We start from the raw sequence: 18,864 nt of genomic DNA on the forward strand, positions 1-18,864 counted from the left end.
TGTGAATAGACATATAACTATTAAGGAAATTGAACTCATAATTTAAAAACCCCCAAAAAAGAAATCTCCAGGTTTAAACAGTTGCACTGGAGAATGCGACCAAGCAGAAGAGTTAACATCAATTGTATACATTCTTTTGCAGAAAATAGAAAAGGAAAGTTCACTTCCCAAATCACTTTATGAAGTTAGTATCAATATCTTTCATAAATATGGACACAAAATCTTAAAATATTATCATTTCAGAACTATATAAAAAGAACTACATACCATGAACAAGTGGGGTGCAAGGGATGCAAGGCTGGGTTAATATTGGAAAATCAATTTAATCTACTCTTAACAAGCTAAAGAAAAATCACATGACCACATCAATTGATGCAGAAAAAGCACTTCATAAAATTCAACTCCCATTCATGATCAAAACTCTCAGAAAAAGAGGAATAGAGGGGAACTTCAACTTAATAAAGAGTATCTACCAAGCACCCAAAGCTAATGACAGGCAACTGAATACTTTTTCCAAGGTCGGCAACAAGCCAAGGATGTCTGTCCTCACTGCTCTTATTCAACATAGTGCTGGAAGTTCTAGCCAATGGCATGAGGCAAGAAAGGAGATAAAAGGCACACAAACTGGAAAGAAAGAAAATTATCCCTACTTGCAGATGACATGATTGTCTTTGTAGAAAATCCCAAGAAATCAACCAAAAAAACCCTTCTCTCTTAGAACTAATAAGTTCAGTGGCACAGGATATAATCTAAACATAAAAAAAATGTATTTCTGTATATTAGCAATGAACACATGGACATCAAAATTGAAAATATTTAGAATTGTTCAAGCAATGGCATACTTAGGTATAAATCCGCAAAGCATATGTGTGACTTATGTGCTAACCCTACATAATGCTGATGAAAGAAATCAAAGAAGATCTAAATAAATGGAGAACCATAATATGGATTGAAAGACTTAATATAGTAAAAATGTCAGTTCTTTCCGTTGATATCCAGGTTGTAGTGAGTTAAATGGTATCCCCCTCCCCCGGTGATGTATCTAAATCTTGATTCTTGAACCCTGTGAATGTTACCTTATTGGAAAAGGCGTCTTTGTAGATACTAATTTAAGGATCTTGACATGATGAGATTATCTCGGATTATGAAGGTGGGTGTAAATCCCATTACAATTATTTTAATAAGAGGCACAGAGGAGAACATAGACACACAGAAGGCAATGTGAGGATGGAGCAGAGAGAGAGAGAGAGATGCAGCCAGAAGCCAAGGAATGCCACCAGTGCTAGAAACTGGAAGAGTCAAGGAAGCATTCTCCCTTAGAAGATTCTAAAGGAGTGCCAGCCTGCTGACACTTTGATTTCAGACTTCTGGTCTCCAGAACTGTGAGAGAATAAATTTCTATTGTTTTAAGTCACCAGAGTGGTGGTAATTTTTTACAGCAGCCACAGAAACTAATACACAGGTTTAACACAATTCCTTACTGAGATCAAAATCTCAGTAAGATTCTTTTGTAGATCTAGACAAGATTATTGTAAAATTTATATTAAACAACTAGGAAAACAAATGATTCTGAAAAAGAATAAAATGGGGAGAATGAGCCTATTCAATTTTAAGACTATATAGATATAGTGATTAAGACTGTGTGGTTTTGGTGGAGGGATGGATTAATGGAACAGAATAGAAAACTCAGAAACAGAGCCATTAAAATATGCACAAAAGATTATTGAAAAAAGTGCAAAAGCAGTTAAATGGAGGAAAGATATCTTTTTCAACTGGTGGTACTAGAGCAACTAATATTCATGGGGAAAACTTCAACCTAAATCTCACAATTTATTTAAAAATTAAACCAAAATGGAACATAGGCATAAATATGAAATATAAAAGTATAAAATTTTAGAAGAAAATAAGAAATTTTTAGGATCTAGGGCTAGACAAAAAGTTCTTAGACTTGATGCCAAAAGCACAATTCCTAAAAAGAAAAATTAACAAAATTAACTTTCACTCTGTGAGAAATTCTATTAAGAGGATGAAAAGACAAGCTATGACATGGGAGAAAATATTTGTAAAGCACATATCTGGCAATGGATTAGTATCTATAATATAAAAAAGACTCCAAACAACAGTTAAAAAAAAAAAAAAACACTCCTACAGGCAATCGAGAGACATTTCACTGAATAGATGTACAAATGGCACATAAACTCATTAAAAGATGTTTAACATCATTAGCCATTAGGGGAATGTAAATTAAAACCACAAGGAAATATCACTACCTATCAGACTAGCTAAAAATAGTGACATACCAAATGCTGGCAAAGAGGTGGAGAAACCGAATCACTAATCTGTTAGTGGTGATAATCTGAAAAGATACAGGCACTCTAGAAAACAGTTTGGTAAATTCTTAAAAAAAAAAAAAACTAAACATGCAATTACCATATTACTCAGCAGTGACAGTCTTGGCCGTTTATCTCAGAGAAATGAAGACATATTTACACAAAAGCTTCTACATTTTATTCTTTTAATAACCCCAAAACTAGAGATAGCCCACATGTCCTTCAATGAATGAAGGATTAAACAAGCCATGCTACATTCATATCATGGAATATTTTCCAGTAATAAAAGGGAACAAACTTGATACATGCAACAGTCTGGGTGTATCTCCAGAGAATTATGCTGAATGAAAAAAGCCAATCTCCAAATGTTGCATGTTGTATGATTCTATTTATATACCATTTTTTTAAACGACAAAATTACAAAAACAGAACAGATTAGTAGATTCCAACAGCCAGGAGTATGGGGAAGGGGGAGTGGATGTAGCTATAAAAGGATCCCTGTGATTGAAATGTCTTGTATCTTGACTATATCAATGTCAGTATCCAAGCTGTGATATTTTACTGTAGATTTTGCAAAATGTTACCTCTGAGAGAAACTGGGTAAAGGATACTTGGGATCCCTCTGTATGATTTCTTACCACATATATGTAAATGCATAATTAGCTCAAAATAAAAATTTAATTAAAAAATTACTATTGGCCAATCAAAACATGTGTTCTGACCACATGCTGTCTGTTCACTACTACTTTGCCCCCTTAGATTTATATAATGAACTACAGTGAGATCAGAGAGGTGAAGAAAAATGTTGGATAAGCTGAAGTGAGAGAGAAGATTTGTGAGCTCTTGGGTAGAAATACTCCAGAATAGCCATGAGATGTGTGAAAGTAGATAGAAAAAGAGGATGTCTGTTAGCAATACATTTTGCTATGTATTTGTGAGACCTTTCTTGTTTTCTAGAACTTTAAGGAAAGAAATTCGCCAATGTATTTCTTTAACTGATATTGCAATGAGACTGAGCCATGTAAAATCTAGCTTATTAAGGCTTATCAGTCAATGTTAGAAAGTCTTCTGGTTATAGTTAATCCTAGGAAGAGCCTGAAATGTGTAAATAGACTCAAGGAAAAATGGCCAAATGTGCACATACTAACAATAGTAGGTATTGCTTACCTTGCAGACCCTTGCCATTTATTTTCTCTTGACATGTGGTCATGCTTATTGGTCCCTTTTCCTAGTAAGGAGAAATTTCGTTCTGAGCAGGCCCCTGTTCCCTCTCCTCATTTCTAAATTGTACCTAGAATTCTACAGTAACAGTGCTCAGGATGTATATAGAGATATTGTCTCCTAGGGCCCATAAGGCTGGACAGAGGGATTTGATGAGGTGCTTGCTGCAAGGTCTGGATGATCTCTCTGACCTAAGAGCACATTGCAGAAGGGGGCGGGGGGGACACCATCTCCATCTGCTTATCATTGTCTGTCTGGGTGTTCATGTGCCATTTAAGCCACTGACTGCTGGTTCTGGGCAGAGGGTGAATGAGCTCAGGTGCATGGAATTGAAAGGTAATGAGAATGATTAATCAAATTCCTTCCAGTAAAGGGTGCCATGTGCCAGACTCTGTCCTGGATAACCCTCCTACATGTGAATCAGGGGCCAGGCTTTGCCCTCAGGTGTCTGGTATCTGAGAGTAGACATCTGTGCTTGGAGCGAACTGGGAGTGACTGGAGGCCACTTTTGGCGTGGTGTCTTTGCTTTATCATGCTGCTCTGCCAAGGCTTGTTCACAATCTCCTCTGGCCATGCTCATTTAGTTATGGAAAACAGGGTGAACATGAGCAATGGGAAATGTGTTTAGTTGTTGGGGCAAAGACAGCCCTGGTGGTAAGCCTTCCGCTCAGTGGAGAGCCCCACACAGTCACTAAAAAAGTCTTCCATGGTTTAAAACCAGTGTTGAGAAATACTTGGAGAAGAAATCACTGTTGTTGTCATAGTCATTTATCTAATTATATCTATCTCTAATATAATTTTTGGTAAACGGATAGAAATGAGTTGATCTTAGAGGACCCAGGTATTGACCTTATGAGATTTCTTGATAAGGTCGCTATAATATGTGTAATTCTCTCTTTTAAGGGACAACTTTTAATCTACATTATAAAATAAAATCCACTAAGACATATGAACTTATTAAATGTTTTCACTTTGAGGTCATTAGTTTTTGAGTTCTATTTCTCACTCTGCAATTAATAAATTAATCAATCTTTGGCATTAATTTTCCTCACCAGTATAACAGGGATCATAATGTCTACCTGCCAGAGACAGATAGGGTGGAAAAGTATGTCTGGCTCTTAGTAGGTGCTCAACAAATGTTAATCTTTGTCTTTACCCAACTTCGTACCCAGAAAAAAAATTTATATCTTGATCTTGTAAAATTTCCTAATGAGGGCTGTCTCCTAGTAGGGGTACATTTTTCCAACTAAGGGCAACTCTTCTATATAGGATCTTCGAGGCAAAGGCCAACTGGCTTAATAGAGAAGGGAAGAGAAGTGGATTAGCAGTAAGGAGCATTGGGTTCTAGCACACATTCTGTGTATCAGGAAGTGCTGTCTGCTTTAAACAAAACACGACTTAGTCAAAGAGAACAATCACTGGAGGCCTAGAGGAGCAGGTGATGAAAACAGGTATGAACCAAGGGGGATTGGAGGACTAGGCAGCAGGAACAACCTGGCCAGGTATCTGCTGCTGAGTCTATTTGACAATCACTTGGTTGAGACTCAGAATTGGGTGAAGAGCATCAAGTCTTTTGAGCCTATGTCAAGGCTGCCTGAGTGCAGGAAAAGTCCTAAATTCTACTTTCGTAGCATATTATACATAGTAGGGATTTCCTGGAAGATGGGAAGGGGACGGAATGTTGGACACTCACCTCCTCCAAATGACAAATATCCACTGTGTTCTGATATTAGCTGTGCGACTATAGAAATTTCATTTCATATTCCTGACCGTCAGTTCATTAATCTGTAACGTGAGAGGTGTGGACTACACCAGCAATTTTCAACTTTTATTTGTTATACCGTTTATCAGTTTTGTCAAATGAAATCTTATTTTAATACCCAAAATGTAGAACGTGCAAAGGAGACCTGCTCTGCTTGGGAGGAAGGGCGAGGGAGGAAGGAGAGCACTTTGCTCAGAGTTCTATTCTCCATCCTCCCCGCCCCCTCCCCCAGCTCTGCCACTGCTCTCCCAAGCCTTGAAAGCTCCTGCGGGTACTGCAAGGATTCCCCCAGATTCCCTGGAGCACAGTCTGAAAACCACTGGACTCTGCAAAGGTCTCTTTCAAATGTAACATTTGGTGGTTCAATAAGTCTAGGGTTTAGAATGTTGCTGATTTTACCTGTATTTATCAGCACCTATTCTTGGAGAAGTAGGTTAAGACTTTGGTTATTTCGCTTCCGTACTTAGCTAATTAGACAGTTTGATTAAAATGATTTTTCTTTCATTTAAAAAAAAAATGTAAACTGGGGAAAAACATGATGAAAACCCAACATTCTTTCTGTTTACTTGTTACAGTTTAGTAGCCCATGGTTATTATCCCACATGCAAACTGACGAGAGGAATCTGCTAAAGAATTAAGGAGAAATTTGGTTCATATCAAACAAGGACTTCCTCCCTAAAAAACATCCTACTTTACATATACCATATAGTTTCATTCACATGTAGGAAAAAAAAAAACAATAGAAGGAAAGAAAAGAGAGCAAAATGCAGTAAGGAATCCTTTCGGATATTAGTGTTAAGGTCAATTGTGATTTTTTTTACTTCTTCTGAACTGTAAGCAACACAGATGTATATAAATTTTCTAATCATAGAAAATTATTAAAAACGAACACATTTTTATTCAAAAGTAATTAAGTTAATTAAAAAGATTGTCAGCACAAAAATTGAAATTAATAGTGCTAAAAAATAGCATTTTATTGGCTCCAAACTCAATGAGCCGGCACAGTTATAAATGTAAGAACCCATAGTTTCCGATCTCATAAAGGAAGCCCTCTTAGCTCTTCATATGGTGAATGTGCCTTATTCCTCCAGGGACAGAAGACCAGTGATTGGAAAATACTGTGTGTGTGTGAGGCAGCTGGTGGCCATTCTCCTGGTCAGCCACATAGGAGGGGATTCACTCTTTTGAATAGTAATTTATGGCTTCATACTGTTTAGATCGGTGGCAGATTTAACTTAGACGTCTAAGAAGCAATCCCCTTATTTCTTGGTACCATATCCTAGACTGTCTTGTAAGACCTAGAAGGTAGATCACTCTTTGACCCTTTCATTTACCAATCTTGGCCTAATGACACCTACAAGAAACACTTGGTCAATGCTATGAGAACCCAAGGTCAAGGATAAACCTGCAGGACTATCTGTGACAATCATTAAAACACATCTTGACCTTTAACTCCTGTGAAAATCAAGGAGCAGGAAGAACTCTTCTGCATTTTATTTCTTTTTCTCCTCTATAAGAACCCTAAGGTAATTAGGTTTAACTTCACCATCAAAAGAAAAAGAAAAAAGTCTCATTTTCAGTATCTGTCTCCTTAAAGACAGATGGGAAAGTAGTAGATGGATAGATAGATGGGGGCAGACAGAAATGGTTACAGTAGTCAGACAGATCTATTTTCAGTTTATTATGTTTGATTTCCAGTTTATTGAGTGTTTGACTTGAAATTGTTTTTTTCTTCCTCTTCCTCTTTGTTGTAATTTAAAAGGAGATAGATAAAGGCAAAGAAAAATCAATTTAAAAATTTGTTTTCTAAAGTTGTTCCATGCTTTCAGTGGTCATTGCTTCAAACCGAGTATCAAGTAGCCACATGCAACTAGCTGCATTGTGGTCCCTGTGACGAAGGTTATTTTATGGCTGTAGGTGGAGGGAAGCATAGGAAGATGGGAGAATAGTAGCCTAGAGCACCTCACCCAGGGAACTAGAAGTTGTATTATAGTTTTCATGAGCCTTAGTTTAATGTCAAAATTCCTAGCATGTTTCTGCCTACCATGATAGTGCCTTACATTTGTTTACAGAACACATTTGTGCTTGTCTTATGTAATCCTCTCTTACCTGCAAGGTAGAAATGACTATTGTCATTTCATGGATGAACACACTAAAGGCTGGAATATGTATGTGACCAATATCACAAAGATAGCAAGTGGCAGAGCCAGAACTTGAATATTGGACTTTGGATTCTAAGACAGTGCTATGTTTACTATACCCCATCCATAGCCATGATAATTAGATTATACATTATCTCACTTTTGGGGTTCTCTGCCATGCTCACCCCCAGATCCGCAGTGCTTTATGTCAATAATAAATGTGAATAAAATGGCATTTTCTTCTTGAAGTCCTTTCTACCTTAATACCAAAGGAAATAATTTAGTTTGGAAAATGTCATTCATCCTTATCAAATAAGATGTACAAAATTATTTAATTCCATTGGGGTTAGCTTCATGAATGCCTTTTTAAGTTATTCTAGGTGTGAGGTTATGAGGCAGAAGATGATCTTGACTAATAGGAAAAATAGTCAGAAGACCTCACATGACCTTGAAGTGACCTTAAGTAAATGACTTAGCCTCTTGGAATTTTTCTCCTCTCTAGGAAGGGCTTGATTGCCCTTCATTCCTCATAGGAAGTTTTTTTAAAGGTCACATGTATTTCCTGGAGGAAGTAGTCATCTCAGCAGATCACAACAAGAAGACTTTGAACTTAGAGAAGTCCAACAAAAGTGTTTAATGCTGGTTACCCCTTTGAAAGTTGTTTGGGTACTATCTCCTGCAGACAGAAGTGCTTCATATAGGATAAAATTATATTTGGTAAATAGGGTAAATTACGTTTGGGAAGAATGAGGCTAAATATTAAAGACATTTTATTCACCAAAAGAATAATTGTAATTCCTAGAGTATTGTAAAGTGGGTAAAAGAAAGAGAGACTTGATTCGTATTATCTTTGAGAATCTGAGGCTTGGGGTTGAGTTAGAAGAGAGGAACATCTTCTCAGAGCTCTAGAATTTTCACTAATCTACGACAAAAGAGAAGACCATTCTTTAGTGATTATGCCTTGCAGTTAGGGGCAGAGCTCATGTTACATACAGAGTTCCAGGGAAACAACCCGGCCAGTGAAGTCATCAGAGAATGCATGTGAACTTTTTGTTTACTTCTTTAAAATTAAACCTTTTATTTAGAGATATTTGCATATTCACTTGCAGTTGTAAGAAATAATAGAGAGGGATCCTGAGTACTTTTACAGTTTCCTCCTGTGATAAACATCTTCTGAAACTCTTGTACGATAGCAGAGGCAGGATGTTGACATCAATAGAGTCAAGATACAGAATATTTCCATCACCACGAGGATCCTTCAAGTTGGCCTTTCATAGCCAGACCCACTTTCTTCACGTCTAACCCCCTCACTAAACTCCGGCAACTTATCTCAAATAGGGAGTTAATCTGTTTTCCATTTGTATAATTTCGCCATTTCAAGAATAATGTACAAATGGAGTCATGTATTATGCAACCTTTGGGATTTACTTTATTCATTTAACAAAATACCACAATTTTTTAACCGTTTATCTGTTGAAGGATATCTGGGTTGTTTTCAGATCTGGCTATCCTGGGAAAAGCTGCTATATACATTCGTGCACAAACTTTTATGTGAACATACATTTTCATTTTGCTGGAATAATACTCAGTAGTGCAATTGCCAGGTAGTTGCATGTTTAGGTTTTTATGAAACAGCCAAAGAGTTTCTCAGAGTTGCTGTATGATTTTATATCCCTACTAGCAATGTCTCTATGATCCACTTTCTGCACATTCTTAACAGAGTGGCATGGTCTCTACTTTTTATTTTAGCCATTCTGACAAGTGTGTACTGATATTTCACCGTGGTTTTAATTTGCATTTCCCTAATCATTAATGATGTCGAATGTCTTTTCATCTGCTTGTTTGCCATCTGTATAGCCTCTTCAATGAAATATCTGTTCAGATCTTCTGCCCATTTTCTAAATGGATTTTTTTCTGTTGAGTTTTGAGAATTCTTTCCATATTCTAGATACTAGCTTTTTGTTAGATACGTGGGAAAAAATATTTTCTCCCATTCTGTAGCTTGTCTTTTCATTCTTTTTACATGGTCTTTCACAGAGCAAGGGTTTATAATTTCGATGAAGACCAGTTTATCGAGTTTTCCTTTTGTGAATTGTGCTTTGGTGTCAAGTCTAAGAACTCTTTGCCTAGCCCTATATCCTGAAGAATTTCTCTTATATTTTTTTCTTAAAAATTTTCATACTTTCACATTTTACAGTAGTCCCTTTTTAGCTGTTGTTTTGCTTTGTGTGGTTCAGTTATTCACGGTCAATCACAGCCCAAAATATTAAATGGAAAATTCTAGAAATAAACAATTCATAAGTTTTAAATTGCACACCATGCTGAGTAGCGTGATGAAATCTTACTTCTTCTTGCTCCATCCTGCCCAGGATGTGAATTATCCCTTTGTCTAGCATGTCCACATGGTAGTTGCTCCTGGGACATTAGTTACTTAGTGGCCATTTGGTTATCGGATTCACTGTCGTGGTATTACAGGTAAGCCTTATTTTACTTAATAATGGCCTCAAAGTGCAAGAGTAGTGATGTTAATTTGGGTACGCCAAAGAGAAATCGTAAAGTGCTGCCTTTAAGTGAAAAGGTGAACGTTCTCAACTTAATAAGGAGAGAAAAAAAATCATATGTTGAGGTTGCTAAGATCTACAGTAAGAATAAATATTCTGCCCCTGAAGTGTGAGGAAGGAAAAAAATTCATGCTAGTTTTGCTGTCACACCTCAAACTGCAAAAATTTTGGCCACAGTGTGTGATAAGTGCTTAGTTAGGATGGAAAAGGCATTAAATGGTGACTGGAAGATGTGAACAGAAAACATATACATAGGACTCAGTACTTCCTGAAGTTTGAGCATCCACTGTGTGTCTCGGAACGTATCCCCCTTGGGTAAACGGGGTACTACTGTACTTTGAAGTCTGTGATCCATTTTGAGATAATTTTTGTATAAAGTATGAGACAAATCAAGATTCGATTTTTTGCCTAAACATACGATGTATGGTTGTTCCGGCACCATTTGTTACAAGGAGTAATTTTTTCTCCTTTGAACTGCCTTTGCATACACATCAAAACTCAGTTGAGGGTATTTGTGTAAGTCTATTTGTGGGTTATCTATTCTGTTCCATTGGTCTACATGTCTATCCTCCACCAATACCTTATAGGCTTAATTACTGTAGCTGTATAAGTTTTGAAATTGGGTGGACTGACTCTTCCTACTTCATTCTTCTTTTTAAATATATTTTAGCTATTCTAGTTCCTTTTCCATTCCATATAAATTTTAAAATAAGCTTTGATATAGCTACAAAAAAATCTTGCCAAAATTTGACAGAATTTGTGTTAGACCTGCATATCATTTTGGGAGAATCGAAACATTTACTATGTTAGGTTTTCCAATCCACGAACATAGTATGTCTCAAAATTTATTAAAAACTGACTTTTATCATCAGCATTGTGTATTTTTCAGCATACAAGTAATGTTAGATTTATATCCAAGTACTAAATATTTTCTAAGTAATTATAAATGTTATATTTTAAATTATGGCATTCACATGTTTATTTTTAGTATGTAGAAATACAGGAGATTTTTATAGGTTTATCTGGTGTTTTGTGATCTTGCCAAACTCACATATTAGTTGTAGGTGTCTGTGTGTGTTTCCTTGTTTTTTTTTCTCTATAGAAAATCATCTGCAAATAAGGGTAGTTTTCTTTCTTTCTTCAATTCCGTATGCATTTTCTTTTCTTGCTTTATTTCACTGGATAGAACTTCCAATACATTGTTGAATAAGAATGTGAGACATCCTTGGCTTGTTTCTGATCTTAAGAGGAGGCATTCAGTCATTTGCCATTGTTAACTGTAGTCGTTTTTGTCAATGCTCTCTGTCAAGATCAGGAAGTTCTTTTTTTATTCTAATTTTTCTGAGGTTTTTTTTTTTATATATATCATGAGTGGATGTTACCTTTTTGTTAAAAGCTTTTTCTGCATCAATTGACATAATTATGTGAATTTTCTTTAGCCTGATGACATAGTGAATCACACTGATACATTTTTGAATATTTAACCAACCTTGCATCCTTGGAATAAACTCAGCTGGTCATAGTATATAATTCTTTGGATATATTGCTAAATTCTATTTGTGAATATTTTAAAAAGAATTTCTATTTCTCTAGTCAGGAAAGCTATTGATCTGTAGCTTTCCTTTTTGTGCTTTTTTTGTACTTTGTCTCATTCTGGTATCAGGGTAATATTAGCTTCATAAAATAAATGGTAGTGTTCCCTCCTCCTCTGTTGTCAGTAATCTGTTCTATAGAATAATTGTTAAATCTTTAATTTTTTGGTAGAATTATCTAGTACGACCATCTGAGCCTAAAGATCTCATTTTAGGAAGTATTTTATTTATAAATTCAATTTCCTTAATAGCTAAGTGACTATTCAAATTGTCTATTTCATACTGAGTGAATTGTGGTAGTGTTTTTTGAAGAACTGGCATATTTCACTTAAATTGCCAAATTTATGTATGTAGAATTGTTTGTAGTATTTCTTTCTTATTCTTTTGGAGTCTGCAGGGTGTATAGTGATAGTTTCTATTTCATTCTTGATATTGATAGTTTGTGTCTTCTCTCATTTCTTCCTCTGTCAGTCTTGGCAAGGTTTTTCCAATTTTATTAGTCTTTTCAAAGACTCTTTGTTTCATTAATTTTCTAGGTGGTTTTTCTATTTTCATTAGTTGCTCATATCTTTATTCTTTCTTCTCCTTGCATTTGGATTTATTTTACTCTTTCTAGATTCCTGAAATGCGAGAGAGTTGATCGATTTGAGACTTTACACTTTTCTAATACATGTAGTTAGTGCTGTAAATTTCCCTTTCAGCCCTGCTTTGACTATATCCCACAAATTTTGACATGTTATATATTTACTTGCTTTTAGTTTAATGTATTATTTGGTTCTTGAGACTTGGTGTTTGACTTATGTTATTTAGAAATGTCCTGTTTGGTTTACAACTGTTTGGAGAATTTCCTATTATTTCTTTGTAATTATATTTCACTTTGAAGAATACACTCTGTTTGATTTCAATTCTTTTAATATTTTTTTGGATTTGTTTCATGGCCCAGGATGTGAGTTATTTTTGGTATATATTCCATGGACGCTTGAAAATACTGTGTATTCTTCTACTTTTGGGTGAGGTATTCCATAAGTGTCAATTAGATATTGTTGGTTGATGGTGTTATAGAGTTATTCCATATCTTTTTGATTTTCTATCTACTTGTTTTGTCAGTTGTTGTGAAAGGGGTATGTAATTTCCAACTATAATTGGATTTGTCTATTTCTCCTTTCATTTTGAACAGTTTTTGCTTGTGTTTTGTAGCCCTGTTGTTTGGTGCATTCACATTTAGGATTATGTCTTTTTGGTGGATTGATCTTTTCACTATATAATAATCCTGTCTGTATATGGTAATTGTTTTGCTCTGAGGTCTAATTTACTTGATGTTAATAAAGCCAGTCATGCTTCTTTTGATTAATGTTCTCATGATATATGTTTTTTCATCATTTGACTTTCATTCTGTCTCTATCAACATTTTGGAAGTGAGTTTCTTCTAGATAGCATTTAGTTGGGTCATGTCTTTAATCTGTCCTGCCATTCTCTGTCTTTTAGTTCATATATTTAGACCTTTTATATTTAATGTCATTATTTATATGTTAGGCCTTATTTATATGAAGGTTACCATTCTATTGGGGTTTTTTTCCTGTTTGTTCTATTTATTTATCTTTTCTTTGTCCTGCCTTTTTGTTGATTACTTGAACATTTTTAGATTTAGTATTTTGACTTATCTACAGTGTTTTAAATGTACTTTTTTGTATAACTTTTTAGTGGTTGCTTTAGGTGCTACACAGCAACACATGTGCGTGCGCGCGCGCGCGCACACACACACACACACACACACACACACATACCCCATAGTCTACTGGTGTCATCATTTCAACACTTTATGTAAGTGTAGAAACTCACAAACCTCCCTTTGTGTCTCTTTACCCTCTCGCACTTACAATATAACCTTGAATGTTTGTTTACATGCATTTAGAACTACATCAGACTGTGTTATAATTTTTACTTCAATTGTCAGACATAATTTAAAAGAGTCAAGGAGAGACAAAAAAATCTACCGACCTATATTTTGGGTTACTGTGTTGTTCCTTCCTTCTTAACGTTTTAAGATTCTTTTATTATTCCTTCTATTTACAGAACTTCCTTAGCCATTATTTTAAGATAGCTGAGCTGGCAACAAATTTTTAAAATGTTCTTTCATCCGAAATTATCTTAATTTCCCCTAATTCATGAAGGACATTTTCATTAAAGATTCTAGTTTGACAGTTGTTTTCTTTCGACATTTGAAAAACGTTGCGCTGCTGCTTCTGGTCTCTAAGGTTTCCGATGGGAAATCTACTGTCATTTAAATTATTTTTCTATTAATGTGCCATATTTTCTCTGACTTCATCAAATTTTTTTCTTCTTAATTTTGGAAGTTTGACTATGATGCCATACCATAAACCAGGTGGCTTAAACAACAGAAATTCATGTTATCACAGGTCTGGAAGCTGGACCTCTGAGGTCAGGATGCTCGCATGGTTGGGTTCTGGTGAGAGCTCTCTTTCCAGCTTGTAGATGTCTTTTTCTTGCTAAGTCCTCATTTGGAGGTGGAGAGAGGTCTCTCTCTCTAATAAGGCCACTAATTCTATTGGATTAGGGCCCGACTCATATGGCCTCATTTAACCTTAACTGCCTCCTTAAAAGTCCTGTTTCCAAAAACAGTTATGCTGCGGTTCAGGCCTCCACATAGGAATTGTTGAAGACACAGTTTAGTCTATTGCATATATCATGATGTGGATTTTGGGGGGATTTCATCTGATTGTGGATCACTAATCTTCTTGAATCTATAGGTTGATATCTCTTACCAAATTTGTCAAGTTTAAAGTGATTACTTTTTCGAGTACTTTTTTGTCATGCCTCCTTTCTCCTTTCTTCCTGGGACTTCAGTGACATAAATGTTAACATCTTTTGTTATAGTCCACAGGTCCCTATGGCTCTGTTCATTTTTTTTCTCTATTCTCTTTGTTGTTCGGGTTAGGTCATTTCTATTCTATCATCCAGTTCAATGATTTTTGCCTCCCTGTCCTCCAGTCTGCTGTTACGTTCATTCACCGAGCTTTTCATTTGGTTATTTTGTTTTTTCAGTTCTAAAATATCCATTTTGTTTTCTTTATACTGTCTCTTTATTTGCTGATACTTTTATCTCTTTCCTGAGACTACTTTTTCATTTGTTTCAAATATGTTTGTAATTGCTCATTGAAGCACTTTTGTGACGGCCATTTTAAAATCTTTGTCACATAATTCTAACATCTCTGTTATCTCACTGTTGGCATTTATTGATGTTTCTTTTCATTCCATTTGAGATTATCTTTGTTCTTGCTATGACTCATAATCTTTAATTGAACTCCGAACATTTTAGTTAGCATGTTACGAGACTCTGATTCTTATTTAAACTTTCTATTTTACCTGGCTCTATCTGACATTATTCTGTCAGCGAAAGATGGTGGGAGCCACCTTCTTACTGCCTGATGGATGTAGAAATCGAGGTTCCCAACTCACCATTGATACCTGAGGATGGGGCTTGTTACTCCTGGGTAGAGTTTGGAGACCTATCTCCCCACTAGGCTTCTACTGATACCTCCCTGTCTGGGAGTGGTAGGGATGCCTGGTTACTGCTCCTCATCTGGCCTCCACTTATACTCTTATGGTGGTAGAAGAATTGCCTCATTACCACTGGGTGGTAGTGAGAAGTCTCCTCTGAAACAAACCTAGAGAGGATGGAGAGTGGTGCCTTGCCGCTGCCAAGTCGGAGTAAAAGAAACAATCCAGGCTCCCCATGTGGTCTCAGTTAACACCAATGTAGATGGGGAGTTTTTGTTATTGCATGACAGAGATGAAAGTCTTGTCCCTCACTTGGCCTTCTCTGATACCACACAGGTCAGGTAGGAAGGTTAGGATGCCTCATTAAAGCCTGGCAAGGATAGGCTTTGGTCTTTGTTGATCTGGGTAGAACCACAGGTGGAACCACACTTGTTCTCTGGCATTTGATTAGAGTACAGCAATTATTATATAAATGTCTAATCACTGTAATTTATACCTGAAATCAATATATGTCAACTGGAATTGAAAAAAATTTTAAAAAGTTTTCTGTATTCCTAGACATTTCCTGAGTTTTTTAGCCGGAAATAGTAGGCTTTTGATGGGGCGAAATGTCTAATCACTATAATTTATACCTGAAATCAATATATGTCAACTGTAATTGAAAAAATTTTAAAAAGTTTTGTGTATTCCTAGACATTTCCTGAGTTTTTTTAGCTGGAAATAGTAGGCTTTTGATGGGGCCTTGTTTTTTTTTTTTTTTCCATTTGCACTCTATGGTGTTCCCCATCCAATTTCTCCAGCATTTAGTCTGAGATAGAAGAGGAAAAAAACCCGGAGAACTAATTGTTAAGTCATTCTTTAGTAAGTTAACCATCTCTCAATTTTTTCAGTCTTTTTAGGTTTGTTTTATATATAATGTTTATGGTTTTGGGGGTGCACTTAATAGAAGGAAGAGGAATAAGTGTGTCTATTCCATTCTCCCTGAAGTGAAAGTCTGTGCATTTGTTTCAAACACACCAAAGCATCTCAAAAATGTATAACTGATAGATCATCAGATGGTCAGTTATAGGCTGACTTCAGGGACTCAAAGTAAGGCCCCCAGAGAGCTATCTAAGGTACCAGACTCTCCTCAAAGCTCTCTAGCTCAGGGGATGAGAATTTTTCATCTTGTCTTACCGCTACTCATAGCCTGGAACCTTTTTTCTGTTTACGCTTATTCTGCTACCAGCCTCCAACTACTCTGCCCTGCCCTATCACACTCAGCTTTTATCTGCTGCCTTGTGAACCCATGCTTAGCTGGGCCTTAATAACTGGCTACGCATTGGCTATTTTTGACAGTAATTTGTATTTGCTAGTACCCTAATCATCCCCAAGTCTGGCTTGATCCTTGGAATGTCCATAGTACTGTCATGGTCTTCAGTTGCTTATGTTACTGTTGCCTCTAGCCATTGAGTTGTCCTGTTTGTGGAACTGTAGAACAAGTCCTCTGGAAAAATGCAAAGCATTTTCAATATGCTGATAGTTCAGAGGGAAAATAGAATGAATTGTAATGAGGGGAAATTTTCTGGGACTTTTCATCTATACCGCATTCATTGCTATTTACTTTTAAGGCATAAGGAACAGAAACTAAAATGATTGGCTATTTTGAGTTTTGTTCTTTTTCTTTTCCCTCAATTTTGAGTTTTGCAGAGAAATAACTGCAAAACATTTTACTTTATTCTACTGGGACTATCGAAAGGGGATAGTGTGGCCATGGCAGAAAAAGATATTTTTCTCCTTGATGGGAAATTTCTCTCAGAAATAGAAAAAATATAGCAGTCTCTTATTATGAGTTGACCTTCGAGTCAAGAAGTAGCAGTTATTCCGTCCATCTATTCCATTCCTAATGCAGTAGGTAAAAGGCAGAAAGATTAGTCTGAAAATTTTAGTGACTTCTAAAGAAAGTTTGAGCTGACTTCTTTTATTTGATGGCATTTTTACTGGTTGTGTGTTTGGGATTTAACATTCCCTCCCTTCTTCCCCAGTAGGCAACAGTTTTCCCTTCTTGCGCTTTATGGGAATCTTTTATAAAAATTTTGCCTAGCTGTCAGTCTACTAACCCTCAAGTATTTAGTTGGTTTCATGGGATTAAAAACATGGGAAAAGGCACTATAAAAATATGTCGACCTAAGAATCCTCAAAAGGCTTGGATTCTAGTGAGCTGGTGAAGGATCTTGAAGGCATTTCAACTACTCATTCCCTGGACTGTGCATGATGCCTTACAGGCATCATTTAATTAAACCTCATGATTCCCTAAATTATGGATTTAGTATGCAAATCTTGGTCTCAGTCTTCTTGAGATATACTCAACAACGTTTTTAAGGAAATGGTTGAATGACTGCTAAATTGGGCACATACATTGAGTTTCTCTCTGATTGCTAGTGATGCATTATCATGATTCATCTTCACCATCTCCCAGTCTCCTCTGTGTTCTTCCTCGAATTTCTGTGACGAAAGGCAGACATCATACCCCTTCGCTTGCACAAATAGCCAGTGTCTGGCATGGACCACTCGCTAACCTGAATGAAGCTAACTGGCCCACATGAAGATTAAATCTATAACTCACATTTAACTCTGATTTAACCAGTGAACTAATTAGCACAGTCCAAAATGCAATGTGGGACAGGAATATATTTATTAGTTTGTAAGTAACTAGTTTTGGTAATTTTATGTAGTAAGTTACAGAGCCTGGATTTAATCCTAGGTTTGCTGGATTCCAAAGTCAGATGACTTTAAAGAGTGAGTTATAGTGCTCTTTAAAATGGTGTTTCAGTCTCACTGGATGTAGCAAGTGATGAATCACTGAATGGGTGATGAACTATTATGAATGATGTGGTTTGTTATGCATTGTACATTGTGTGCCACTGGCCTGCTTAGGGTCTATGCATGTTCTTCTAAATGTTGATAGGATGAGGCAGGTGCCACTGCCTCATCTTTCTATCTGCTGTGAGGATAGTATGAGTATTAATAAGCTAACGTCTATGAAGAAAAAATTTACAAGAGAAGTAAAATTGACACTTTTTGATAACAAGAAAAGTCTAAATTAGTGAAAAGTTAGAATAAACAATTGCTTAGTATTAAAAAATCACATTCAAGAGCATTCAGTGATGAGAATAATGATTTATGAAATGGATTTATCAGTATTTTTTGTTGAATATATAATAACTCTTAGGATTTTTATATTTACATGAATTATAAGCAAATAAGTGCTGTACAATGGCTTAGAAACTGTTTTCTCTTTTAAGAAGCTTGGTCATCCTTTCTAAGATCTTGAGCACATGATACTATTCTTTAAACCTTTTTATATAGCAAAAGAATAACCTGAAGGTGAGTTACACATAAATGATCATGGACTTCAAATATGAAAGATATAAATAATTTAGGGTTTACTCTGAGCACCTATATAATGTGGCAGAGCAAGGCAGTTAAAGTTACTTGTTCCAAAGTTTGATGGGTCTGGATTAAAATTCTGAAACTACCCATGATCATGTGACCATGGGCAGATTACTTAGCATCCCCAACACCAGTATCCTCATTTCTAAAATAAGGAGAATACTAATCACACATATCTCATAAAATTATTGGGATATTGAATGAGATATTACATGAAAAGTGCTATGAATAGCATTTGCAACATAATAAAGGCTACTTCTATTATTAATAGTATTAACAAAAAATAATTTAAAAATGATGCTCTTT

At 35.9% G+C, this 18,864-nt stretch overlaps 1 protein-coding gene across 2 annotated transcripts in view; it reads left to right on the forward strand.

The window, feature by feature from the left end:
* Positions 1–18,864, forward strand: part of NRXN3 (neurexin 3) — a 1,437,186-nt gene that overhangs the window by 188,769 nt on the left and 1,229,553 nt on the right. The gene's annotated exons all lie outside the window — the stretch shown is intronic.

Source organism: Pteropus alecto, unplaced genomic scaffold (genome assembly GCF_000325575.1).
Source record: "Pteropus alecto unplaced genomic scaffold, ASM32557v1 scaffold8, whole genome shotgun sequence".
In the NCBI taxonomy this organism is placed as follows: domain Eukaryota; kingdom Metazoa; phylum Chordata; class Mammalia; order Chiroptera; family Pteropodidae; genus Pteropus; species Pteropus alecto.